The sequence below is a fragment of the Podarcis pityusensis genome (genome assembly GCF_964106645.2).
Source record: "Podarcis pityusensis genome assembly, chromosome: 1".
Lineage (NCBI taxonomy): Eukaryota > Metazoa > Chordata > Lepidosauria > Squamata > Lacertidae > Podarcis > Podarcis pityusensis.
The window spans coordinates 92,210,135-92,236,947 of NC_138028.1; the positions used below are offsets into that span (position 1 = coordinate 92,210,135).

The 26,813-nt window shown below is 43.6% G+C and overlaps 1 long non-coding RNA gene across 1 annotated transcript in view; it reads left to right on the forward strand.

Moving 5' to 3' along the window:
* The window catches only part of LOC308479591, a 33,754-nt gene extending 14,180 nt beyond the window's left edge, over positions 1-19,574 (forward strand). The window contains exons 2-4 of the long non-coding RNA XR_013987745.1: positions 10,705-10,777; positions 14,067-14,125; positions 19,466-19,574. This is a non-coding gene — a long non-coding RNA (uncharacterized lncRNA). The remainder of the gene's footprint in view (positions 1-10,704; positions 10,778-14,066; positions 14,126-19,465) is intronic.
* The last annotated feature ends 7,239 nt before the right edge of the window (positions 19,575-26,813 follow it).

Genomic DNA, 26,813 nt, shown 5'->3' on the forward strand with positions numbered 1-26,813 from the left:
GTCAGGAGGACATGAATTATGGGCTTTCGGAGCAAAGAGACCAGCAGATAAATGGCTCCAGTGACATACCTGTCTGCCCTCTTGATTAATTTGTTCTTAATATTACTAATTTTCTTCAAGCTTAAGCAGGCTTCCTGACTGTTAATATCACCAGTGGTACCAATAGGTATAATTCTCCGCTCTGACTGGACTGTCATAGCCGTCACAAAGGAAAGGGAAGTACAATGTGCCAGAAGGGAATGCTGGGAATAGGATATGCCAGCTTTCCTACTGCCCACCTCACCTTGGTGGAAGTTTTCCTTCCAGGGCTGGATAAGACCTTTAGAGGCCCTATGCACTGAAAAGATTATGGTGTGTTGTCTCTTCGTGAAGACCCAGGTCACCGAGCCTGAGCTTCCACAGCTGCCAGCCGCCATGAGCTGGAGAGGAAATGCCTCCCTGTCTCTTACTGTGGCATTAACATATAAACCAGAGCACATGAAGGTGGTAACTATCTGCTGAGTTCCCCTCTCCCTTACCCTCCAGCCCAGAAGCTACAGTGTGTGGACAGTTAGCAAATGTTCACTCTGTACGGTATTCTCATTTTGCTTGTGATCACCAGTTTGTTTGTTTTTAAACTTTTATTGATAAATGCAATACAGTAGTACCTCGGGTTACATACGCTTCAGGTTACATACTCCACTAACCCAGAAAATAGTGCTTCAGGTTAAGAACTTTGCTTCAGGATGAGAACAGAAATTGTGCTCCGGCGGCGCGGCGGCAGCAGGAGGCCCCATTAGCTAAAATGGTGCTTCAGGTTAAGAACAGTTTCAGGTTAAGAACAGACCTCCGGAACGAATTAAGTACTTAACCTGAGGTACCACTGTACTTACAAACACAAACCAGAACACTAAACAAACTTATTATACATAGATACATACACCTCTCAACTTAGATTACAAAAAAAGAAAACAAACATATAAAGTAAACATAAATTTTGACTTCCCACCACCTATATGTGGCTTCCTTTGTTTCTTTTCTTCTTTTCGCTGTGTTATCAGTATCATTTTTGACTATCTCATCTTATACCCATTTCTTCTTAATTTTTTACTCTATAAGTTTCATTCATTGCATATTGATATATTAATACCAGAACAATGTTTTTTGATGTATTCCTTCACGCAAGTCCACTCCTCTATCAGTTTTGGGTCTGATTGGCCTCTCACCACTGCTGTAAGTCTTGCTGATTCTATATATTCACAAAATTTTATTTGCCATTCTCTTATTGAGGGAGTTTTTTCTCCCTTCCAATTTTTTGCTATAATCGTTTTGGCCGCAGCGGCTGCATATAAGAAAACTTTTTTCCTAGCGGCAGGAATGCCAGTTGATATAATTCCCAAGAGGTACGCCTCTGGTTTGTTTTTTTTAACATGATATTTTAAGCATTTTTTTTAAGTTCCTCTTGAATGTGTGATCACCAGTTTCAACATATGTTTGGAGGAAATGAATAAGTGATGTGACTGCAAGGAAGTCCAGGATAAATTTACAACAGCTTTAGCATCAGAAAAAACTGGTGTTTAGTGCAGTCTACAAAGGAGAGCTGGGAGGAGCGTTTTGGAACTAGAGTGCCTTGTGCAGAAAAGAGTTCAAGCTTCAAGTCCATATCTGTACATTATCTTTCCTACCGTCCCAATTTGTCCTAACATTTCCCCTTGAGCAAATGATAGGCAATAAGCGGACACCCTCCTATTTAATCATGAGTGCTTACATCCTGCGGGTATCTTTATGGCCACTGTCTTAATCTAAAATGGGTTTTAGGTGGTGAGTTGGCAAAGCATACCATACAGAGAACAAAAACTGAGCAGTAACGGAAAGATTTTATCTGCAGAAGTACCTTTGTCATAAAGCTCCATAAAATAAATTTTTTTTTCAATGGATCCCTGGGGGCTTACAGAATAAATATCCAGGGATTCACATAGTGGTGAAAGTCGATAAAATGTTTGAGGCCAATGAACTATGGAGAAGTTATGGATGGCAATGCACGGATGGAGACTTCTACAAATCTCTCTGTGGAGGGATGCTGACAAAATGAAGATGCAGCACATGTAGTAGTAGGGGTATTTTTGTCCCTGTGATGGCTGCGTTGCCTGTTTTTTAAAGTGATATTTTGCCATACTCTGTGTGTGGTGGGGGGGAGGGGGAATCACCTCAAGGGTGTTCTATAGAAAAGACTAAGTAAATTCCTCAGTGCTGCTCATATTATCAGATGATAGACCCATCACAATTATCTCTTGAATCATTGTTAAAAGCAGTATGAATGTGAGAGTTGACTATGGGGGCTCCTCCAGACCTTTTTATTGGTTGGCTTGCACAAGTCTTTTGAGGAGTTTAAACTATGTCTGGTCTTGAGGATTCATTGTGATTTATTTGCAGGAGGAGATTATACAACAATGAGCAATCAACCAGATTTGCTTGTGGGGTTTTTATACATCCCATCATTTGTTTGTTTGTTCTACACTCTTCGGGGTGCGGGTGGCGCTGTGGGTAAAACCTCAGTGCCTAGGACTTGCTGATCGTATGGTCAGCGGTTCGAATCCCCACGGCGGGGTGAGCTTGCTGAGATAAGATGGCGCCCGGCACACTTCCCCTGGGCCGATGGACGCCTGTGCCGATAGAAAAAGCTTGAGCTCTCTTTGCAGCTCTTAGCAGAGTCCCGCAGCGGCAGAAAATGTTACCTTGTGTGTGGATAATAAATCAGACTGAACACAGGCTTCTTGCTAATCTCTAACAGCCTTTAATGAGTAGAAAAACATCATAAATCAGTCCCGGCGAGAGAGCAGGCATCCTTTCGTCTCTCAGCCAAAAACGAAAGTAACTCACACACAAAGAAAGATTCCCGTATGTGAACCAAACCACGCCTCAGAATGTGAGACGTCACACAGAACTGTTTAACCCTGTAAGTTCTGATTCTCCTCACACCCCCTCCCCATCCTGAGGGAAAACTGTGAGTACAACTCACCCCAAACACAACCCTTCACAGAACTCCCCATGTTGCTGGAAGGTCAAGGGTTTAGTAAACCCATCAGCTAGGTTCTCCCGGCTCGTACAATACTTGAGCTGTATCCAACCTGCCTGGACACTCTGACATACATTCTGGAAACGTATGTCCAAATGCTTGGTTCTGGACTTGAACTGTCCAGATTCTGCCAACCTAAGACAAGGTTGATTGTCTCCCCAAACAGTTATGGGCAAGCAACAATCCCCACAGATCTCTTGGATCAAGCACCGGTAGAAGTCCAACTCCCTGCACAAATCCGACAACGCACTGAACTCAGCCTCAGTGGAAGAAAGTGCAATAAGACTTTGCTTCCGGGACTTCCACCCAACCAGGGATTCACTGAACTTTACCACCAGCCCAGACACAGACTTCCTGTCCCCAAGAGATGCCCAATCGCTGTCACTCCAGCACGTAAGCCGTGTGTCACCTTCAGCTGACAACGTGAGGCAAGACTCTTTGGTATCCTGCAAATACCTCAACACTCTCTTGATGCCTTGCCAGGCATTCACACTGGGCTTTATAGCCTCCCTGCTGAGCAGATTCACAGCAAACGCTATGTCTGGTCTGCTCCACTGAGAGAGATACAACAGACTCCCTAGTGCTGACTGAAACACCTCAGGGTTTTGGAACTCAGAACGCTCCCCAAGCTGACTGTCCTTCACGAAGTTGGTCTCCATGGGCGTTCTGACCCCTGCACAGTCAGCCATCCGGAACTTCTCAAGCAACTGCTCAATCTTGCCTTTCTGACTGAGCAAGAAACTCCCGTTCTCAGACCTGTCTATCCTAATGCCTAGATAAACCTGAACGGGACCAAGATTTTTGAGCTTAAACTTCTTACCAAGCTCTTTGGCAAAACCTTGCACCTGTCTACCTGTCTGTGCCACGTACAGAATATCATCTATGAACACCAGAATTGCTTCCTGTGTCTCTCCTGACCCCTTCAGGTACAGGCAACTGTCTGCAAAACTCTTCCGGAAACCTAAGCTTTCCAGAGCTTCATTCAGGCACATGTTCCAATTTCTGGCTGACTGTTTCAAACCATAAATTGACTTGTGTAGCTTCCACACAACACCTGGCTCATTGCCCTCAAATCCTGGAGGAGGTAGCGTGTACAGATCCTCCTTCAGATCCGAGTTCAAATAAGCCACATCCACATCAAAGTGGTGCACTTGGTGCCCTCTTTGAGCAGCTACTGCTAAAAGCATGTGCAGAGTCTCATTCCGGGATGTAGGAGCATACACTTCGGTGTAATGCAGCCCCCTTCTCTGCGTGAACCCTCTGGCTACAAGCCTCGCCTTGTATTGTGGTTCTCCAGACGCTGTGGGCTTAATCCTGTAAACCCAACGACAGCTCACTGCCTGCTTGCCCTCTGGCAGCTCCGTGGTGGAGAACACACCTAAGGACCTCATTGAGTTCAACTCCTTTCCCATTGCCTCTTGCCACTTCCTGGCTTCTGCTTCAGGCAACTGTTGAACCTCCTCAAAACTCTCAGGTTCGCACTGCGCTAAACCAACCCACACGCTGGTGACCTCAAACCTCTCAGGTGGTACTCCCTTTGTAGTGCGTGTGGAACGTCTGAGCACTGTCTCAGGTGCTCCCTCTGACCCACTGGGGCCAGCAAGTGTGTCCTTGTTATCAGAAGACTCCCCCTCTGACTTACTGCGTCTTCTGGCCTTCTGCACTTGACTAACGGGAGACGAAGGCTCACTTTTGGGCTCTCTTTTAACAACCTGTGGAGATGCCCCTCCCTGTTCTTGACCCTGGTCAGAGACCTGATTCTCATCAACAGGTTCAGCTTCTAACTCTCCCTCCTCAGCAGAATCAGACAGACTCTTTGAGAGAACGTCAGGATTCGCATGGATCCTTGACCACCCACTCTGCTCACAGAACTCAGCACTTCTGCTGACTAGAATCCTGGATTGATCGCCTTCTGGATAGGCAAACCTCCACCCTTTTGTCCCTTGCTCGTACCCACAAAAGATCATTTTCCGGGACCTTGGGTCACCTTTCTTGCGTTGAGCCTTTGGCACAAGCACCCAAGCTTCGCAACCAAACACACGGAAGAAATGCACCTTGGGCTTCTTGCCGTGCAGCAGAAAATAGGGCATGTCCCCTATAACAGAGCTATAGGACCTGTTCAACGTGAAGCTGGCAGCTTTCCAAGCTTCGGCCCAAAAGCGCTGAGGCAAACCAGCGTCAAACAGTAGAGCATCAGCTGCCTCTGCTAGCGTTCTGTTCCGGCGCTCCGCTCCACCATTCTCCTGAGGAGAAAAAACAACCGCCAACCTGTGATTTATTCCCTTCTGGCGGAAGAAACTCTGCAGAGCAGACCCAGTGAACTCTCCGCCTCGGTCGCTCTGAAAGCTCTGCACCTTGGTGGAAAACTGTAGTTCCACCGCCGCAACCCAGTCTTTGATCAGTTGCGCCGCCTCGCTTTTCTGTTTCAGTGAGAAGATCCAGCCGTTCCTCGAAAAATCATCTGTCAGCGTGAGCGCATACCTGGCTCCGCCCAGACTTGGCACTGGCATGGGTCCACAAAGGTCTGTATGCACTAGCTCAAAAGGCCTTGTGGTTACCCTCTCCGATCTGGGATAACTGCACCTTTTTATCTTTGCCCTCTTGCATGCCCTACAATCCAAGAATTTATCACATGCTTTCATCTTGCAACCTTCAGTGCATTCTGGCAACTTCTGGATATATTTCCAACAGCTATGTGACATTCTCCTGTGCCACAAATGAGCACACAAATCATGTGTGGGAACGTTAGCACACTGCGCCTGTGCTGTCTCAGCGTTCCCCTTACCCTCCAGAGGTGTCTCCAGAACAAAGAGGTTGTTCTGGCATGCAACATTGACCAGTTGTTTCCCACCCCTGGAAATAGAACAGACATCATTTTCAAAGCAAACCTTATAACCCTCCTTTACAAGAGCAGATACAGATAAAAGACAACACTTCATTCCTGGCACAACGTAGACTTCCAGCTCTGCCTGTAAAAAAGAAACAAACACATTGCCAACAGTGGTTAATTGTCTCTGTGAGCCATCAGCAAGAGTGACTGTTTTCCCAGTTGAAACAGCCCTGCAGTTCCACATTTCGCCACAAGATGGCATCAGGTGATTGCTGGCTCCTGAGTCGATGACCCAACGCAGCATGCTGCCCTCACTGGAGTTGTCCTTCAACGTTGCCATGGAGGCAGCTAGGTGATAAGAAGAACCATCCTTCTCACTTCCTCTGTCACGTCCTCCCTTTGCATTCCCATGCTGGCCTCCTCTCCTAGACTGGCTGCCATGGAAACCTGGCTGGCTGCCACGAGGACTTGGCTGACTGCCATGGGAAGTGACCTTGGAGACATCCTGCCCGGCCTCTCTGGCTTTCCTCGGACAGGACTGACGCAGGTGGTCAACAGACCCACAGACAAAACAACGACGAGTGGGAAAAGCCTGATCTGTGCCTTCTGGCTTGCCCCCCCCCCCCCCGCTACCGACAGGGCACCCTGAACCAGCTTGGCCCTCTCTGAGACGGCGTTCTTCCTCGTCACACAAACAACCAGTCATATACTGGAGTGTAAGATCCGCTGGATTCATAGATTCCAAAGTTAGACACAAATTGTCATAACTTTTGTCCAGAGAGCTGAGCAGAATATAAACTTTCAATTCCTCAGTAAAGTTGACTTGCAACAGTCTCAGGCTGTTGAAAACAGAGAGCATCTTAGTCACATGCTGTCTGATGCTATCACCAGGACGCAGCTTCAGCTCAAACAAGCTTCTGGTGGTGTGGATCTTTGCCCCAGCTGTGGTCCTGTGGTGCACTCTCTCTAGTGCCAGGTAGACCTCCTGGACCCTCCACCAAAGGTAGCTGTGAGCCCTCCAAACTGAGCACTATAGCCCCTAGGGCTTTCTGGTCTTTCCTCTGTGAGGCATGGGCAGCTGCAACAACTGCTGCTGCAGCTCCAGCTGGAGCTTGCTGTGGGGGCCCTTGGGTCGCCTCCCACAGACCCTTGGCTACCAGCCAGGCCTTCAGCTTCCTAGACCACTCTTCCCAGTTGCTCCCATTCAATTTTTCAAAGGGGACTGAGTATGACTCCTGTCCATCTGCCACCTTCTCCCCCGGGGCTGAGCCTACTCACGTAACCAGCAGCTCCTCTTGGCACCCGGTCCTGAAGATAAGATCCTCCCCAGCAAGCTTCGCTGCCTCAAACGTTAGGCAGGAGCTCCAGCTGGCTTCCCCCCCACACACAGGAACGACGTGGCAGCAGCTTCCAAAGCTTGGCTAGCTTCCATAACCTGCTGAGATAAGATGGCGCCTGGCACACTTCCCCTGGGCCGATGGACGCCTGTGCCAATAGAAAAAGCTTGAGCTCTCTTTGCAGCTCTTAGCAGAGTCCCGCAGCGGCAGAAAATGTTACCTTGTGTGTGGATAATAAATCAGACTGAACACAGGCTTCTTGCTAATCTCTAACAGCCTTTAATGAGTAGAAAAACATCATAAATCAGTCCCGGCGAGAGAGCAGGCATCCTTTCGTCTCTCAGCCAAAAACGAAAGTAACTCACACACAAAGAAAGATTCCCGTATGTGAACCAAACCACGCCTCAGAATGTGAGACGTCACACAGAACTGTTTAACCCTGTAAGTTCTGATTCTCCTCACAGAGCTCCCGTCCTTCGGTCCCAGCTCCTGCCCACCTAGCAGTTCGAAAGCACCCCTAAGTGCAAGTAGATAAATAGGTACCGCTTTATAGCGGGAAGGTAAACGGTGTTTCCGTGTGCGGCACTGGTGCTGGCTTGCCAGAGCAGCTTCGTCACGCTGGCCACGTGACCCGGAAGTGTCTTCGGACGGCGACAGCTCCCGGCCTCTTGAGTGAGATGAGCGCACAACCCTAGAGTCGGTCACGACTGGCCCGTACGGGCAGGGGTACCTTTACCTTTACCTACACTCTTCAATGCATTTCCCCTTTACTTTCCTTACTGCTAAAAGACCGTGTGTGCATGTGTTGTGTTGTGCCAGAGAAACAGAGCACTTCAAGTAATTCTATATTTCCACTATGTGTTTCAACGTCAAGAAATAAATTGCCACTTTAACCATAGCAAAACCATGCCACATAGAGGTGGGTGGAGCACATAGTTCCTTAGAGGTGCCCAGTGGTAACATGTGAGTGTGGCCAGAAAATGTACAACTTGTGAGTGCTCAGTTGTGCAAAGAATTCCACTATAGGTAATGCCAGCTTCCAGGGGATTTTGAGTTTGAAGACATTATTCTTAAATTGGGTAGTCACTAGTCCACAATTATATTCACTGCCTTGATCTTATGCATGCTTAGGAGCAAGTCCCATTGCGCCCAGTGGGGTCAGTGTTCATAGGTTTACAGCCTGAGTTGTTTTGTGGTCTGAACGAAAGCAGTGTCCTTGCCCTTCCTTACTGCTTTATCCCCAGCAGCTGGAATTCAATGCCCTGTTGAACCCAGAGGTTGTGTTCATATTTTACAGGCCATTCCTCTTGTCCCAGGGTAGGGGAAAGAGACTATATTCTTGCTCTCTTGTTAACTTCCTGTTGGCAACTTTCTCCTATGGTAGTGGGGTGAGGGGAGAGCTGGTTTTGAAAATGCATCCACAACAACAGGGGAATAATGCATAATGTGCTAAAAGCCCTGCATGACCAGGAAAAAGAAGAAACTAAGAAGTTGCTTTCATTTACATGGCTTTGTTCCTCACAAAGGCCATTTGGACACAGAATGTGATTTTGATCTGGCTTCATGATATTTGATACAACCTCCATGTTGTTGATCTGCTGAATGAGCAAGCCTTGCATTAGCATTCTCCTGCACAGCTACACAAGGTCAGCAGTGATGATCTGCCAGCAATCCAATTTTCACCACGGCCCAACGCAATTAAAATCTATTACTATATATTGTATATTATAACTCCATGCATATAGATTCACAAGTCAATGGTGCTGGATAAAGTAATGCATAGAAGCACTAATTCAGGACCATTCTGCTTGGATTTTAAAGTGAAATTAATTTGTCATCCCTAGATGACTTGTCCAATATGTCACCAAAATGCCAAATTTGAGTGTTACAGTTGTAAATTGAATGCTTTTAATGGACTAGTCTTCACTTACAGAGCTGTGGAAAATAGGAAAGTCTAGACAAGGCAGGCTCCTGGGAGACATAGGTTAGTAAAATAATTGTCATGCAAGGTGGCTTGTTTCCTGAAGTGGGGTAATAGTAAAAAAATGAAAGGAGAGATTCTGCCAGGTTAAGAATTGAATTCCTTTGAGATTTTGATTCAATCTCAACTTTAGGAACATCCAAACTGGTGAGTTGAAGATGTGGATTGAGTCAATCAGTGCAGACTTTGGCACAGGCTGACATCATAACAGTGCATTTGTTATGGTAAGCAGCAAGGGCACAAGGTATGTAGGACAAGCCAGAAGACCTTTAGCAACATTTACTGGTGTACAGTAAAGAGTAAAATTCATACCGATGCTTTGGAACATCCACAGACTTCACATTTTGCAGAATGTAAACCTACTGCTGAGGTGCTTATTTATTTACTTATCTATAGAACAGACACACATGCCTCTGTATAAAGGGCAAGATCCAAGTCGAACATTAGAGATACGTTAGACATTTTGGATTTTCACACTGAGTCTTAATGGACTCAACAGCAAACTTGGATTATCTATGTTGCTTTAACATCTGTTTATGATAATTAAGGATTAGTCACATGAGAAAGCATACTCACGGCTACAATAGATTATGTTTAATGAAAGTGGTATTTATTCTCTTTCTCTCTGGGAGGCATTCTTAGAGCTTTCCTGATGTTCTTAGAGTTCATTACGGTATTGTTTTCATATTTTGGGTCTTTTTATTATGTATTTTTATCTGAAGCTAGAGCCACATCACCTCATTGCCACCAATCCACACCAAGTCAGCCCTCTCCACTGCTGCCTCACCTTTTCCAGCTTGCCTTGTTTATTATTATTATTATTATTATTATTATTATTATTATTAATTTAATAATTACATTTAGATCACACCTTCCCTCCAAGGAGCCCAAGGTGGCACACAAATAATGGTTCTCCCCTGTGATGTTAATTAGGCTGAGAGACAGTGATTAGTTGGATGTTACCCAGTGGGGATTTGAACGCTGGTCTCCAGTCTGGCACTCTTAACAAGTACACCACATTATTGAAGGGGACTGCTGTCCAGGAAGTCTCTCAGCAACCCTAGGCATTACTGTATGCCATCACAAGCAAGCATAGCCATAGCCAGTTGGCACTGGGAAGCAGTATCAGTGGATACTGCTGCTCACGCTTGAGGAAACCTTTGGAGCTCCATTCCTCATAGTCCTTAAGCCTGAAAGTTAGGCTACTTGCAAAGCTTCTTCCCTCAATAAGGTTTGAATTTGGAAAGATGCAGGCAGAACTAGTGGCTGGGAGGAGTGGTAGCAGAGAATTGAGCACCTATGAGCCAAACTTCTGAGGGAAATAGGACTGATTCAGAGGGGGCTCAGACTGGTGAAATTCCCTTTCCAAGTCTTCCCCTCATTTCTAGATTTGACACCATGATTAAATGAATGGTTGTGTGGCAAACATGGTTTACAATCAGCTACATGCAGATTCCGTTGGGATCCCCTTACTATGTGAGTTCTCTGCTATATCTTCCAGCGTCACTATCACTCTTTTGAGTCTCTCTGAATCCTGAGGAACACAAAGGAGCTGCTGCTGTTCTACAGGAATGGTCAGTCTTTCAGCAATATAGCTCCTATATCTTAGGTCACAAGGGCCGAGCTTCATGTGGGACAACAAAAAGGGGAAAGGATGAGAAGAAGGGGTAGGAAAGAGAGGGGAATGGCAAAAAGAGCGAAATAGAGGTGACCCCTCCCACCCACCTCTGGCCCCCCTTGCTTTTGGTTCCATTGCCACCCATCACTGGTGTAAAGGTAAAGGGACCGCTGACCATTAGGTCTAGTCGCAGACGACTCTGGGGTTGCGGCGCTCATCTCGCTTTACTGGCCGAGGAAGCCGGCGTACAGCTTCCGGGTCATGTGGTGAACCAGAGCAGCGCACGGAAACGCCGTTTACCTTCCCGCCGGAGCGGTACCTATTTATCTATTTGCACTTTGACGTGCTTTCGAACTGCTAGGTTGGCAGGAGCAGGGACCGAGCAATGGGAGCTCACCCCGTCACGGGGATTCGAACCGCTGACCTTCTGATCAGCAAGCCCTAGGGTCTGTGGTTTAACCCACAGTACCACCCGCATCCCCTATCGCTGGTATACAGCCCCCCAATTATCCTTGAGGGAATGTAGCTCTCAACAGAAAAAGCTTGCCCTCCTCTCCTTTAGGTTTTAATAATTAGGCAAAAGATGCCATTTTAGTAGATTCTGAAAAATTGTACCTGCCGACCTTCAGTCAACACTTAAACACAACTGAGGCTAGACATTGCTATTATACTATAAAAATGATTTGACAACCACTACCATCCTTTCTCATAAAGCAAAAACAAACAGCTTGAACAATGGCATCCTTTTTTGAATGCTACAGTTTGATAACTGCACACACGCTCCCATACACTAAAGAGTTTGCCTTTGAATTTAATGGATAAAAGAAATTGGTCTGTGTCAGAAATCGGCTTCATCTGAATGCTTGGCTGTATAATTGTTTATTCTGAAAAAGAAATTATACAATTCACTAGCACGGCTGCCAAATTTCATTGTGGCATAAAGAATATTTTTATGAGGAGGTAATAAACCTTTGGAAAGTGAGATTTGCAAGTGGATTGCTGACATCGGAGGAACAACTAACAAAAACATGATATACACACCTATCACAAAATAACACAGCATTTCAGAAACGACTATAAATCAGTAGCTCCCCTTGCTGGGTCAGGGGTGGACTAGGAGTGATTTGATGATTGGTTTTAATGGCTATATCCTTTAGCTCGCTTGGTTATGGATGGACTTATTTCAGTGACCTTTTACCAGCACTTAAAATCAGAGCTGTGACAGCATGCTCAATGGAGGAGACTTCCATAGCAAACAAACACAGTGAAGTGGGACGTGGCTGGGTGGGGGAAGAGCATGGGTAAGGCCACATCTGCACTATACATTTAAAGTAGTATCATACCACTTTCCCCAAAGAATCCTGGGGACTGTAATTTGCTAAAGGTGCTGAGAGTTGTTAAAAGGTAAAAGTAAAGGTATCCCTGACCATTAGGTCCATTTGTGGCCGACTCTGGGGTTGCGGCGCTCATCTCGCTTTATTGGCCGAGGGAGCCGGCGTACAGCTTCCGGGTCATGTGGCCAGCATGACTAAGCCGCTTCTGGCGAAACAGAGCAGCACACGGAAACGCCGTTTACCTTCCCGCCTGAGCGGTACCTATTTATCTACTTGCACTTTGACGTGCTTTCGAACTGCTAGGTTGGCAGGAGCAGGGACCAAGCAATGGGAGCTCACCCCGTCGCAGGGATTCGAACTACCGACCTTCTGATCGGCAAGCCCTAGGCTCTGTGGTTTAGACCACAGCACCACCCGCTTCCCTATCACCACCTGCATCCCATTTTTAGGAGATCCTTATTCCCCTCACAGAGCTTCTTTTCCAGAGTTCCCTGGGAAGAGGGATTGGTTGTCTGGCCACTCTGGAAATGGCTGCTCCATGAGGGGAATAGGGGTCTCCTAACAACTCTCACACTCCTCTCCCATCCAGACAAGCAAGAGGCATTATCAGAGAGTCCACAGACACTGTCTAGCAAGGCAAAAACACTCAAGATGTGAAGCAGGTGGTGGGGAGGTAGGGGTGTGGTATGTGGAGAGCCCCAAGGACAAGGTAGACAGGCCTGGAAGTCTCATTCCATCCCTGGGCCTGAGATTCTGCATCCTTGGACTATATGCTTTATTGTGAGAGGGCACTCACAGCCAGCAGCTTATCTTATAAGATCTATGTAATCCAATTCAGGAGTAAATATGGCAATTTGTAGTGGCTCCAATCCAACCTGGATGGTCTGGGCAGAGTCCAAAATTTATTCAGAGCCTTGTACAGTCATGGCATGTGCCTCTCCCTTTCTTGCTTCCAATCATATGTTTAATCAGGGTTTAAAACCCTTATTCTTCTCCTCTGACCACATGTTTAATCAGGATTTAACCCTCTTTGACAGCCCTGGGTTGACCCAATCCAACCTGAAGTGATCCAAGGCTGCCTCAACCCAATCTAAGCAAATTGGCCCAATTCAGTTCAGGTTCTGAGATTTGGTTGGATCTGGTGCACAGCCCTAGTAGTAATATACAATCTATGTATTTATTTCTTCAGATTTTTATCCATATCAGTATTATTTATTCATCTACCACTTAATGTTCTTCTAAGTGGTTTGCAAATCATAAAACCAATTGAACTGCATTGTTAAAATACAGATTAAAGTATCCTATAAAACAATCCATTAAAACATTAATATTGCAAAGGCACATTGTACCATTCCCAAATGCTGTAACAAAATAACCTCCGGAATGCAACAATAACTAGCAATTAAAGCCTCACTGTTGGTGAAATTCTAGTTACAGATAGGTAGCCGTGTTGGTCTGCCATAGTCAAAATAAAAAAAATCCTTCCAGTAGCACCTTTAAGACCAACTAAGTTAGTTCTTAAAGGATTTTTTTTATGGTGAAATTCTACACCTCTTTTTATCCCAGGACCACCCACCCTAGATCAGAATGAGACTTAGCTAGTTCAGAACATAAGAAGGGCCTGCTGGATCAAGCCAATGACCCATTTAGTCCATCATTCTGTTCTCACAGTGGCCATTCAGATGCCTGTGGGAAGCCATAAAGAAGATCCAGTCTGAGCCAAGATGATCCACAGCTGAAGCAACCAGGACCCAGGAGACCATTCCACTGTGAAATAGCTCTTACTGTCAGAAAGTTATTCCTGATGTTTAGTTTAAATCTTTTCTTCTAATTTGAAGCCATCTTCCATGTGACAGCCCTTTAGATATTTGAAGATGGTTATCATATCTCCTCTGTCTCCTCTTTTTCCAGGCTAAACATACACACAACTCCTTCAAGCACAGACAGTGTTGGCTCTGCTACAACATCAGGTAATCCTCAAAATCACTTTGCAGCTCAGGGAAAACCAACCTGTTGCAGTGAGCCACTCCTGGGGAGTCACACAATCAAATGTACTTAGTACTTTGCTTTCCCAGTAAATTCCATGTAATTCCATAAAGAAAGGTGAATTGCCCTTTCAGTCCACTTGAATTGCTACCATTCTCTGACAGGTGACAACCTAACTAGGCTCCAAGGAGAAGAATCCAAAACTATTAGCCTGCCCATTGCAACACCTTCTAATTAATTTGGACACAGATAGTTGGATTTTTACAAAAAGGAATGTGCTCTTGCCCGGGAATCATTGCTCCAACCTTTGCTATCGACTTTAGTTCCTCCTTCCGTGGAAATGCTAACAGATATACTAAGTCTGATGACTTGAAAGAAGTTGTGAGGTTTTTGGCTGAACCAGCATTTCCACAAATATCTAAATGCTGATAAATATATGTGCAAGTGGCCTGCCCTCAAAGTTGATGAATTTCTGGACATCCTTTAGACATTTTTGCATTTAGAAAAGAAGCTAATATTTACACATTGCACTCAATTCTTACAAGCTACTTCTTTATGCATTGATGCAGGCTGTTCATCCTCCCTCTCTTAGAGGTCTGCGGCATAATTTATTTATAGCATAAACCTGGACGGATGGGAATTAGATGTGGTTTGATACTTTTATGTTTCCTTAGCTCCATCCAGATGCCAAATTTACATCTGCATGAATATAGAGGGTGTAAAGTTAAACAACATAAAAGAAGCAGCACGCAGCTAAGACATAATATTTAAATGAGTTGTTACTTAGATTATACAGAGACATTTAATGGCCCCTGTATCTCTTCTCCCCCAAGCCAAAGTCTTTAGAGATTCCTTCTTTTCATTCCTGTACCATAATAACCACTATTTACCTATTAAAATGCTACTTAACACAACAGGGTTTCTGCCAAAAGAACTTGTTCCTCCTCTGTAATGCAATGTAAAATATTCTGTAAAGGAAATGGTTCTAGGAACCTCCACAGCCCCAGTTAATGCTTGTCAGTGTTGAATCTGTTCTTGCGTGCCAAGGCCCCATGACCCGCAGTTCCCCAGTGGATAAATAAAACACACGAAGAAGCGGATTTTGGTTTATGGGTTCAAATACTTTATTGGTTACAGATGCAAGCAGTTTGGCTTAGGCATCTGGTAAAGCCAGACTATCTTTCAAAGTTGTGGTGATTCTTACGAGGTAGGCGAAAACCAAATGGCTGGAGCCAGTTGCCAAGTGGAAGAATTTTCGCCCCATCCCAAACATTTGTCCATAGCAAGGTTGTATTGCAGCAAAGCCGAAAAAGAGGGCCGGTGGGTGGGGGATCCAGCAAGGAGGACAGTCTCCCCGCTGCGCCGTGGTTTAAATTCCCTGTGGTCACACCCCCTGTCAGTGCTGATTGGTCAGTGGGGCCCTGCCCAGTGCCACTGGCATGGGCAAGTGGTAGCGAGGAGGGCGCAAGTCTCCATCCCCTAGCTGGACCACCATGGGGCCCAGGGCCCAGCCACAATGCCACCCACCAAATAAGGTAAGTGGACTTGTAGCAAAGGGATGGGAAATCTGTGTTCCTTCAGATGTTGCTGGACTACAGTTCCCATCATGTCTAACCAATGGCCATGTTGGCTGGGGCTGATGGCATTTAGAGTCCAAATTTAGAGGAGGGACACAGGTTCTGCACCCCTGGTGTGGCAAAATCTGTCTGTTACTGTCAAAAAGTATGAAAATCTAAACTCCGGAAGGGTTATGGACCATTAACTCATGGGAATAATGCCAATATTTTCCACTCCCTGCTGCTCCTTTCAACAGTCTTGTGTTTCTGCTTCCATGTTCCAACTAATCCCTGTCCCATTTCTGATTCCCCTTGAGCTGCCAAATTGTCAAATAAACCACCATATTTCTCAATTAAAATATTCTTAAAAACTAAGCATACATCTACATTTTCTGCAGCTTGTTCTTATTTCGGCCCACAGGTAAGTTTTTGCATTTAGAGGCTATATAAGCCATGCACTCTGCAATGGTTCCATTCAAATGAATACAGTCATCCCAGCGTAGTTACATCATATGTACAGCTCTTTAAAGAATGCAGTAGACTTCTGAATCAACATGTCCGCCTCTAGTACCTAGTATAGGGCTGAGGGAAGAAAACGAAGAATTGGCACCGGTGAAAGAAATTAAAACTCAGAATTATAAAGTGGGGTGTGTTGATAAATAGGCATCTGCCATGGGTTTGCCTAGCCCGCAGGCACTTTTAATGAAGACAGATTTCAACAGCTGCTCGAACAAATGTTTAATATATTGAAATCATTTATGTTCATTTGTAGCAAATAATTACATTACAAAGTAGCTATTCATTTGAATTACTTTAATAATTGTAGATGTAATTGTTTTAAGTGTTGTATTCAGGAATGCATTCCACAACAAGGCATATTTCATTGCTTGATGAGAACCAGGCAAGAGACAAAGGAGACAAGACACACTTAGGTCCGTTTGAACTGGAATCTTTTAGCCAAGACCACACAACACAGGGACAAAACAGGGCTGCTGGACATGGGCCTAGCCAGGATTTTTGTTGGGAGGAGGCAGAACCTCAGCTAGTTATGTATTTTTATTGATTAGGTGGAGGGCAGCTGCCCCTCCCTGCCTCCTTTGACTATGCCCATGCTGCTGGATCAAACAAAGGGACAATCAAGTCCAACATCCTGTGGGATCAGATGCCCTCTGGGAAGTACGCAAGTAGGACATGGGCACAATAACACTCTCTTACTTGTGGTCCCCAGCAACTGGTATTCCTAGCAATACTGACTCTGTGCCTCAAGTGGCTTTTGACAGACTTATCCTGGTTGCTCAATAATAGTGCCTCTAAAGTAAATGGGATGGATCCAGAATTAAACACCTTCTCTCTTAGATACCAGTTGGGATTTTAAGATCTAACAGAGTTGCCTTATTGATGGCAATGCCACATTTCCCAGGAATTTGATATGTGGTAACTCAAGAAACGTTCTTGATACGTGCACCCTGTTTGTGGACAAATCTCTCTCTACAGTTGGCGGCAAGTCTTACAAGTGTAGGGAGCTGTGCAAACAGCTACTTACTCACTCAGGCTTCCGGTTGAATCTGTGTTGTTGCGCTTTGTAAATAGTTGTTTGGTTGTGTATGTACCGACATCAGTTTTTCATAGTTTATATGTTGGGCGACTTTGATTTCATTGAGTTTTATTGGTACTGTACCCTGTTTTGGGATTGTTTTATCATGGAAAATGAAAATCGATTTTTATTTTAAAAGCAAATGAATCAGTAAGTGACCTTCCAGGTCAGAATGGATAGCTATATTGTACTTGCTGAAAGTTATTTAGATTTTGTTGCTGTTGTTTATTCTATAGCAGCTACATGGCTCCATAGCAGCAGGTGATCTGAAGGCAGTGATGGGGAATCTCTGAAAAGTGGACCTAAATTGAAACTAAAACTAAGAATTGCAATAATCTCCCCAGTAAAGAGCTGCAAGTGTCTTTTCTGATGGCTTGAAATATTTCCTAACTGTGACAATAATGCAAATGTGTGTGTGTGTGTGTGTGTGTGCCCACACCAATTTTTGTAATTATACCACTTGCAATATAGACAAAAAATACAGTATGGAAAGGCTATCCCAAAGCTTGTTCACTGATTACCCTTCAGTCTTCCTTGATAAATGGGGATTAGCAAGGCTATTTTTCTTCTATTCATGTTAAAATAGAGACAAGACTACTTTTGCTGTTTTACAACAGGAAGCAAAAGAGCTGCTGTGCTTTCCCAGTGACTGAATATTATTCTCTATTTCCTCTAAACAGCACAAAGGCTAACGGATCGTACAGCAAGCAAAGAAGTGAAAAGAGAGACCAAAGAATTATCCATCCCCATTATCTATAATAAGGGATGGCAGAGGAATTCATTTCAGTTTGCATTTAAAGGCAAAACCTACTGAGTCTACATTTTCCAAAATAATATGTGAACCTAAATACAGCCACTCTTTGATATTCACACTTCCCTTAATTTCACGGTGCAGAGAGAATTCCCTGATTTGAGTTGAAAGAGATCTATAGTGAACCTTTTCCCAAGCCTTTTCTCCTATCTGAACTCCCCAATTGTGTTCCCACCAGGACCAATGATTTTGGCTTGAGATAAAAGTAGCATTTAACAAAAGTTTATACAGCAATGATACTTTTAACTGTCTTTGTTCTTGTGAGGTTTATGGGTATATTATTATTATTATTTATTATTATTTCTGCTTTTATGGTTTTCTAATTGTTATTTTTATTCATGGCTTGTATTTAACTTTTGTAATCTGCCTTGAGGCTTTGCAGTGTGCCAGGAGATAGATCAAAATTAGTTTTTGTTGTTTATTGCCCTGCACGCCTTTGACTTCTTTGATGAAGGATAGGATAAAATTATAAACAGGAGAAACCCCACTTACATGGGGGTGCCATTCCAGGATGCGTGCAAGTGGGACTCCCCTGTTCCACCCCCGCTCTGCCCCATTCTACACCCATTCTGGCCCTGCCCTGCCCCCTTTTGGCACTGTTTTCGTGTCATTGGGAGCATGTGCCCTGATCTTATGCAAGTGGGGATACGCCTGTATATTTAAAAGTCATCCATCTATTGTTGCAGACATTTTGTAAGTTTTTATCTTATTGCCCAGGCTTTTCCAGGTCTGTGAGTCTAGACCCTGTTATTCCTGAATTCCTCTTTTTTAAATCTGTTTTTACAATACCATTTTATTATTTTTACATTGAATTTTTGTTCGCCACTCAGATTATAATATGTTAAACAGTTCTGAAATGCTCTTCAGTTCAATTCAAAGTGGTGTATGTGTGTGTAGACACACTGTTGTTTTAATTCCACTTCCAGCTGATCATGGAAAAGCAGCCCCTCAGCCATGATAAAGGGCCTTGTTGTGGAAGCAACTTTTCAAAAAAAAACAAGGAGGCAAAATGAGAGAGCAAGAGAAATGAGAGCCCCGAGGGGGGAGAGCTTCAAGAGTGTTGATACCACTTTTGAAAGGTCTCCTGCCTCTTCAGTATAAATTATGAGCTTCCTGATGCAGAAAATAAAACTTCTGGATTCACTGGAGGTCTTCCAGAGCAGGACCCTCTTCCTCTCTGCCCACATATCGACTGCCTTATTTTAGATTCTGAAGAGTAATCTTGTAGGGTCTTTTTAAGATTGTAAGGGGGAATAGGCCTTATTTACTGCCTTCATTTTTGAGAGGAATGTGCTCTTTTAGGACTTGTGTAGCATACAGCCTACCCCAGAAAAAAAGTTTTTATTTTCCTTTTAAACACAAGGAGCTGATTTAGGAGACTGCAAGGGAGATGCAGGGAGTCTTCACTGAAAATACATCGATTTGCTGCAGGCTGTGGAGCAAAAGAATTGCCACTGTTTTGAGGAATGGGGAACAACTTTGTTCTAAAAATCACAGTAATGTTTTCCCAAAGTGTTTATGAAGCCTAAATAAGTTGGTCAGGTGTGGTTACTGTGGGATTTTATTTGATGTTTTATTCAATTTTATCTATTGTAAGTGAACACAGAGCTTTACATACACAACGAAACCACCCAGAAGGAAAAGAGAGAGAAAAGAGAGCCAACTTATTGATTAAATTTGTATACCATAATAATTCATCCGAAGATCACAGGGCGGTCCACAAAATAAAAATAGAAAATGAGAACACAAAATACAAAATAACCACTCTACCACAAACACATTTAAAAGGCCATACATAGGATGTTTAATCAGCCAAAGACCTGGTTATATAGAAATGTTTTCACCTGGCACCTTATCCATAATCAATCATCAGTACTCTCCATCATTCATAGTTCACATATTTTTCAACACTTCTGGTAAAATTCACACATTTAAACCATTCCTACCAGCAACCTAATACAGTCGTACCTTGGTTCTCAAACTCCTTGGTACTCAAACAACTTGGAACCCAAACACTGCAAACCCGAAAGTAAAAGTTTTCTGGTATGCGAACTTTTTTCGGAAGCTGAACATGCTCTGTTTTGAGTGCCACACTTCTGTTTTGCATGTTACGCATCCGTTTTGAATGTTACGTTTCCTATTTGAGTGCCACACTTCCATTTTGAGTGTTACACTGAGGTCTGTCTGTTTTTGCTATTTTGCGTTTTTGTGACTGTGTGGAACCCAATTCACCTACTGATTGATTGATTGTGTGACTGCAGTACATTGTTTATTGCTTTCATTTTATGGTTCAATGGTCTCGTTAGATAGTAAAATTCATGTTAAATTGCTGTTTTAGGGGTTGTTTTTCAAAGTCTGGAACTGATTAATCCATTTTGCGTTACTTTCTATGGGAAAGCGTGCCTTGGTTTTGGAACGCTTTGGTTTTGGAACAGACTTCCAGAACGGATTAAGTATGAGAACCAAGGTACCACTGTACATTAAAACCCAGTTTTCTCAACCATCTCTGAAACTTCAGGAGGTTTCAACCTGCAACCTATTTTGCAGCCCTTAAAGAAACAAATCAAAGTCTTTGTTATATCAAAGTTGGATCAAACTCAATGTTTTTCTTATGATCGCAAAAACATTTAACTTTGGGACATGACCACCTTTGACCTCATTATAGCTCCAGCATGTTCCATCCACATTCCTATTATTGCATCTTCATCTCTTGCTCTAAACACTATGCAGTCTCACCCTGATTAGCTAGAAGAAAGAGCACCATTGAGCTCCAGGGTACTTACATTTGAGGATTCATACATACATACCATTGCATTGGCTGTAACTTGAGAATGATTTTCCATTTGATTTACACCAGGGGGCCAACTTGAATAAAATATGGGGGGGGCGCTCAGGTAAGATCCACCCCACATAATCAATCACATGGCGCAGTGCACACACAAGATTTGAGTGGCAATGCCCATCAACTGTGGGGCCTGCGGCCCCCTCAAATATTTTAGGGGGGGCTGAAGCCCACGCAGCCCCTAGGAGTTTGTTCCTGTGATTCACACAATGGTCAACTGGGCTGGCACAAGATGTTTTGCTTCCTGAGGTGGAGGACAAAATGATGTTCCCAACTTCCACATACAGAAGCCAACTGACCTGGCAGGTGAATTGTACTCCAGCGCTGTACCTGAGGGCAGCAGGTTGGCTTAGGGACTGCAGGGGCTTAGTGCACAGCATACACAGTTTTGTCCTCAAGCACCTTGCTGCTGCTTCTCCCCACCCCCTCAGCATTTGCCAGACTAGAATCAGTGAAACCTGAGCACAAGTCATCACTCATCCATGGAACAGGGTGAAGCACTTTCTCTCAAGTTAGCCCAAGTCACAGGGTGGTTGTCAAGATAAAGGGGGAGAGCCATGTATTCTGTCCTGAAGGAAGGATGAAATAACAATAAAACAAATAAATATACCATAAATAAATAACTATTACATAGTTCCTAAGGAAGCAATTGGCTTTCTAAAGTGTTTTTTTAAAAAAAACCTCTTTCTTTCAAAATCAGTTAAGATAGCCTTTCTCAAGTGATAAAATACAAAGCTGTGAGATTCAACGATGTCTCTAAAAATAAATACATATTGATCGTCTGCCTTTTTGTTCTAGCTATAGATCTAATTCAGAGACAGTATCTCAAAGTCTTGTAAGCAGAAAGGGCCATTAGCATACCTGGCTGCAACAAGTGTCATGTGAATCATACTCATAAGATAAATAGCATACATTGTACTTTGCAGAAAGAAATTTGAGCAATAGCATTCAGCATCAAATAATTGGTCTTTTTTCTATGGCTCCTTTGTTGCTTCCGTATTCACTTCTGCTTTCAGGGCTGTACTCTTAATCTAGCTGTGAAAATCAAGTTATTTTCTGTTTCACTAAATCAAGCAGATCACTAGGCATATTCTTCCATTCATTAATAGCTGCTTGCTAGGCCTGGCTTCTTCCTTCTTTTTTTAAAAAAAGGTAGGTTTTCACACACTTAATGATCACAAAATTGTTAATATCCCTGAATGGACATGGTGCTAAGTAAAGTTGTTAAGGTCCCTAAGCCTAAGTGGTGTGTCAGTTCCATGCTATTCTGACTTCTGTGACTTTTACTGTGGATAGCTCAGTTGATTAGGGCATGGTGCTGATAACCTCAAGGTTGCAGGTTCAATCCTCGTAAGCAGTGCTTTTTTCTGGGGGGGGGGGAACGCAAGGGTAAGCGTACCCCTAAACATTTTTAAAGAAAAAAAGCACTGCTTGTAAGGGACAGCTGCAGATTCTTACATTATAGGGGGTTGGACTAGATGATCCTCAGGGTCCCTTCTAGCCCATTGACTCTATGATGAATTTTCATGGATGAATTACCTGTCTTCTTATTACCACCTACCTTTAGATAAAATTGATAATAATCTTTACTATTACCATTGCTTTGGCAGCTTGTAATTTTTTTGACAGATGATTATACCTATTGAAGGTAGGGATTGGCATCTGCATGACCTTGGTTTATGGAATGAAGCACCCATAACTGCATTCTTTTGGTAATGTGATTATTATAATAATTTATTACCCACCCTTCACCTTAAAGTCTCAGTTCAGAAGTCTCACTTCAGTCTCACTTAAAGTTTCACTTCAGAAGACAACATTAAAAATGACAAAGAAAAAGGTGTGTCCTAAAAATATATGTCTCAGGTGTCAAAGGCCGGGGTAAAGAGGTAAACAACTCCCACAAAGACTGAAAATTCACAGCATTTGGCTTTATCTCCAGTTGTGAAGGGCACAGATTCTTTCCAGGGGCAGTGAAGTCAGAGCTACAGATGAGGTGGGTGGCCTGTCCTGTGAGAAGCAGCTCTGCACCTTTATTCCTCCACAAGAGAGAAACATGACTGGCTGCATACTGTGAAACTGAAGCCTGTGGCCACTTCACACTGTGATGGTGCACATCATGGGCTGACAGATGCACACTATTAATTATAATGTGCGAACATGGAAGAAGATGCCACAAGAGAAGTGATGGCTTTAAATTAGGCAGACATAAAGAAATGTGCGTGACAGACAGCTAAGACCCCCTTTGGAGCATTGACAATATCATTTTTAAAGCACTTTAACAGTAGCGAATCTCATCTGATATCCTCTCAGAGTCATGACCCAGGCAGCATTCAAATCTTTCAGTGTCTCTTTCATCTGATTATAAAACACAGCATAGAGCTTCTTCTCAACAGCTTTAGAACTGATGTCAATCCAGCATCAGCTGTTACCATCCTTTCCCTTTCCCTTTCCCCTTCTCATAGCCTACCAAATATATATTATAATTCATAGACCCTGCAAAAGTCTGGCAGTCCTGCTGCTGTGCTCCACGAGAAGTTCTACTTAAATCACTTTAATGCCTTGCTTGATCCGTTACATTTTCCGTTAAGGCAAGCTTTCTCCAGTTCAGGCATTTTAATTAACACGAGCGATCTTACCTTTGACTTCTGCACTGTTAAAATGTTGTTATGCTAAGTAATTGTTACAGGAGGTGCTCTAAAGTATTCTGCTGCCCACCTGAGCCTTTCCTTACCTCCTCCATCCAAGTGTAAGTTTGCATTCCTATCTTACAGAATTCATCACAATGAGTTGTGAGATGGCATTAAAAAAATGTTTAGACAACTTCATGGAAGATAAGTCTATCAGTGGTTAAAAGCCACAAGAAACTATTTTAAGTGTCAGAAATCTTGCACTCCATTGAATGTCAAGTGCAGCGAGCGGCAAACTACATTTGACCATTAAATTTGTCTCTGCAGACTTTACACTGCAACAGCTGGAGGGGGAGCTAATTAGTAGGATTTTAGCAGGTGTGAAGGGGAAATTGAACCCTTTCCTTCCTTGTTGTGATCCTGAAGTGAATGCTTCATTTGGGGATGGGGGAAAATTCCCCACTGTTTCCACTGTTGGGGGATTGTTTTATTTACTGCATTTATAACCTCCAAGGAGCTCTAGGCAGCATACGTGCTTTCTTTCCCTTCCTCTGTTATCCTCACAACAAACCTGCAAGGTAAGCTTATGCTGAGCAATAGTGACTGGCCTAAGGCTACCCGATGAACATTGTGGTTGAGTGAGGGGCTTGTCCAGCAATCTTACCATTATACCACACTGGCTAACATCACACCTAAGCAAATGCTATTATCAGAAGAGGGATTTTCCTCAAGACTGCAGCAGGGAAACAGTTAAATTCCCCTTCCAGGTCCACTCTGATTCCCATAAATATCAGTTGATGTGCTTTGCTTTTTTGGAAAACTTGCACATTAGATGCAATGACACATGTGTAATATCATGTGTCATTTGATACTGATGGCTTATTGCTAGGAACAGATTTCTGGAAGACCTTGGTCTTTTCCACCAAAACAGTTCTTAACATCCATTTGATTGCAGCTTCTGATACATTTCAAGGCTATCAGTATTGGAGCATAAGCTCAGATGAATCACCAGTTTCCCCATTACCACCTACCATTAGATAAAATTGATAATGCTCAGAAACCAGAAGCCTTTCTCTTGGGCATTGTCGGCCAATTGGTGTCAAAGAAAGATAGAATTTTTTTTATGTATGCTACGACAGCAGCAAGAATACTCATCGCAAAGTATTGGAAGACACAAGACCTACCCACTCTGGAAGAATGGCAGATGAAAGTGATGGACTATATGACATTAGCTGAGATGACTGGCAGAATCCGCGACCAGGGGAAGGAGACGGCGGAAGAAGAATGGAAGAAATTTAAAATCTATCTTAAGGACTATTATAAACTTGATGAATGTTAGAATGTCGAGGTTTTGAGAAAGAAAGGGTTACAGCGATATAAGATTAGATTGAAGGAAAGATTAAGAAGACATATGTTTGACAGAACTACTCAGAAGTTGCTGGAAAATTTTGGACATTGGGATGCAGAAAGGGGAGGTATGGGGGAGTCCGAGAAAGAAGGTTTATGAAAAAAAAAGGTTATGAAACTATACGTGTTTGTATGTCTCTTTATATGTTTGTATTGTTTGAAAAATTTTGTAAAACCAATAAAAATTTATATATATATATAAAAAATTGATAATGCTCTTTACTATTATCTTAGAATCATAGAGTTGGAAGAGACCACAAGGGCCATCGAGTCCAACCCCCTGCCAAGCAGGAAACACCATCAGAGCACTCCTGACATATGGTTGTCAAGCCTCTGCTTAAAGACCTCCAAAGAAGGAGACTCCACCACACTCCTTGGCAGCAAATTCCACTGTCGAACGGCTCTTACTGTCAGGAAGTTCTTCCTAATGTTTAGGTGGAATCTTCTTTCTTGTAGTTTGGATCCATTGCTCCGTGTCCGCTTCTCTGGAGCAGCAGAAAACAACCTTTCTCCCTCCTCTATGTGACATCCTTTGCTTTGCAAATCTTTGCTTTGGAAGCTTGTAAATTTTTGACAGCTGAGAATTGTGTTAGCAATATTCAGGATGGTTAATTGTCTTTTTGATGCTGCTTCTGTTAGTTTTTTGAAAATGTAAAAGGATGAATTCAGTGTAGCCCTAAGGAGATTGTTCCATCAGGCAAGCAGAAATGTGTGCGCTGGCAGAGCATTCTCCCCTCAAGAGCTGTTCTGGGGCTTCTCCTGACAGCTTCAGTCAAACTGCATTGGGGCAGAAGTGAATTTAGAGGAACATGACTGGTTTGGTCACATTGGGTGCAGAGCCTTGGGGGCACCAGGGGGTACTACAACTATAATGTAGAATGGAAGGTGAGAGGTGCTGAATTTTGGCGTTGCAAAGGGCGTCGTTTAAATTTGAGACCCAAGGTCCACCACTGGTTGTGGGGAGGAGAAGGGAGCAAAAACCCCCCTGTGCTAGAAAATGCCCTTATGCAGGGTTCCACTAGTGGGACTGCTTAGGTTAATGTGGCCCTATGCTTGCATGAAATGGAAGTAGATAAATAGGTACTGCTCTGGCGGGAAGGTAAACGGTGTTTCCGTGCGCTGCTCTGGTTTGCCAGAAGCGGCTTAGTCATGCTGGCCACATGACCCGGAAGCTGTACGCCGGCTCCCTCGGCCAATAAAGCGAGATGAGTGCCGCAACCCCAGAGTCGGCCACGAATGGACCTAATGGTCAGGGGTCCCTTTACCTTTTATGTATTGTTTAAAATTTACAGATAAGACAAGCTTGGGGGTCTGAATTGATGGAAAGGTGAGATACATATGCTATAAATATGAACAAATAAATTAGCATTAACAGTGTTCAAAATGCTTCACAGGCATTATCTAGTTGTAATCTTTATGGCAAACCTGTATGACAATAATTATTTCCCATATTGCAGATAGGCTGAGGCTGAGGGAGTCTGGCTTGCCTAAGACTCTTTAGTGAGCTGATGGCAGACACAAGATTCAGATTGTCTCAGTCTCTTAGACAATACATCCCATGCCCCAAAACATGTGTGTTCAAATACACAGCTTAAGGGTGCCTCCAGAGTGGGGAATACAGGCTTGTTCAAGTAGTGGGTTAAAGCGTTCAGTCACCCTAGGGCAACAAATCGACTGTTAGGAAAGGCATGGAGCTATGTGTTGAAAAGTGTTGAGTAAATGAAGTATTAATTTTCAAGACATATAATAAGCACTTCACAAGCAATTCATAATGAATGCTCCTTGTCGTATAACCTTCCTGCAAACTAATCAGAATGAATGGTCAATAAAGACAG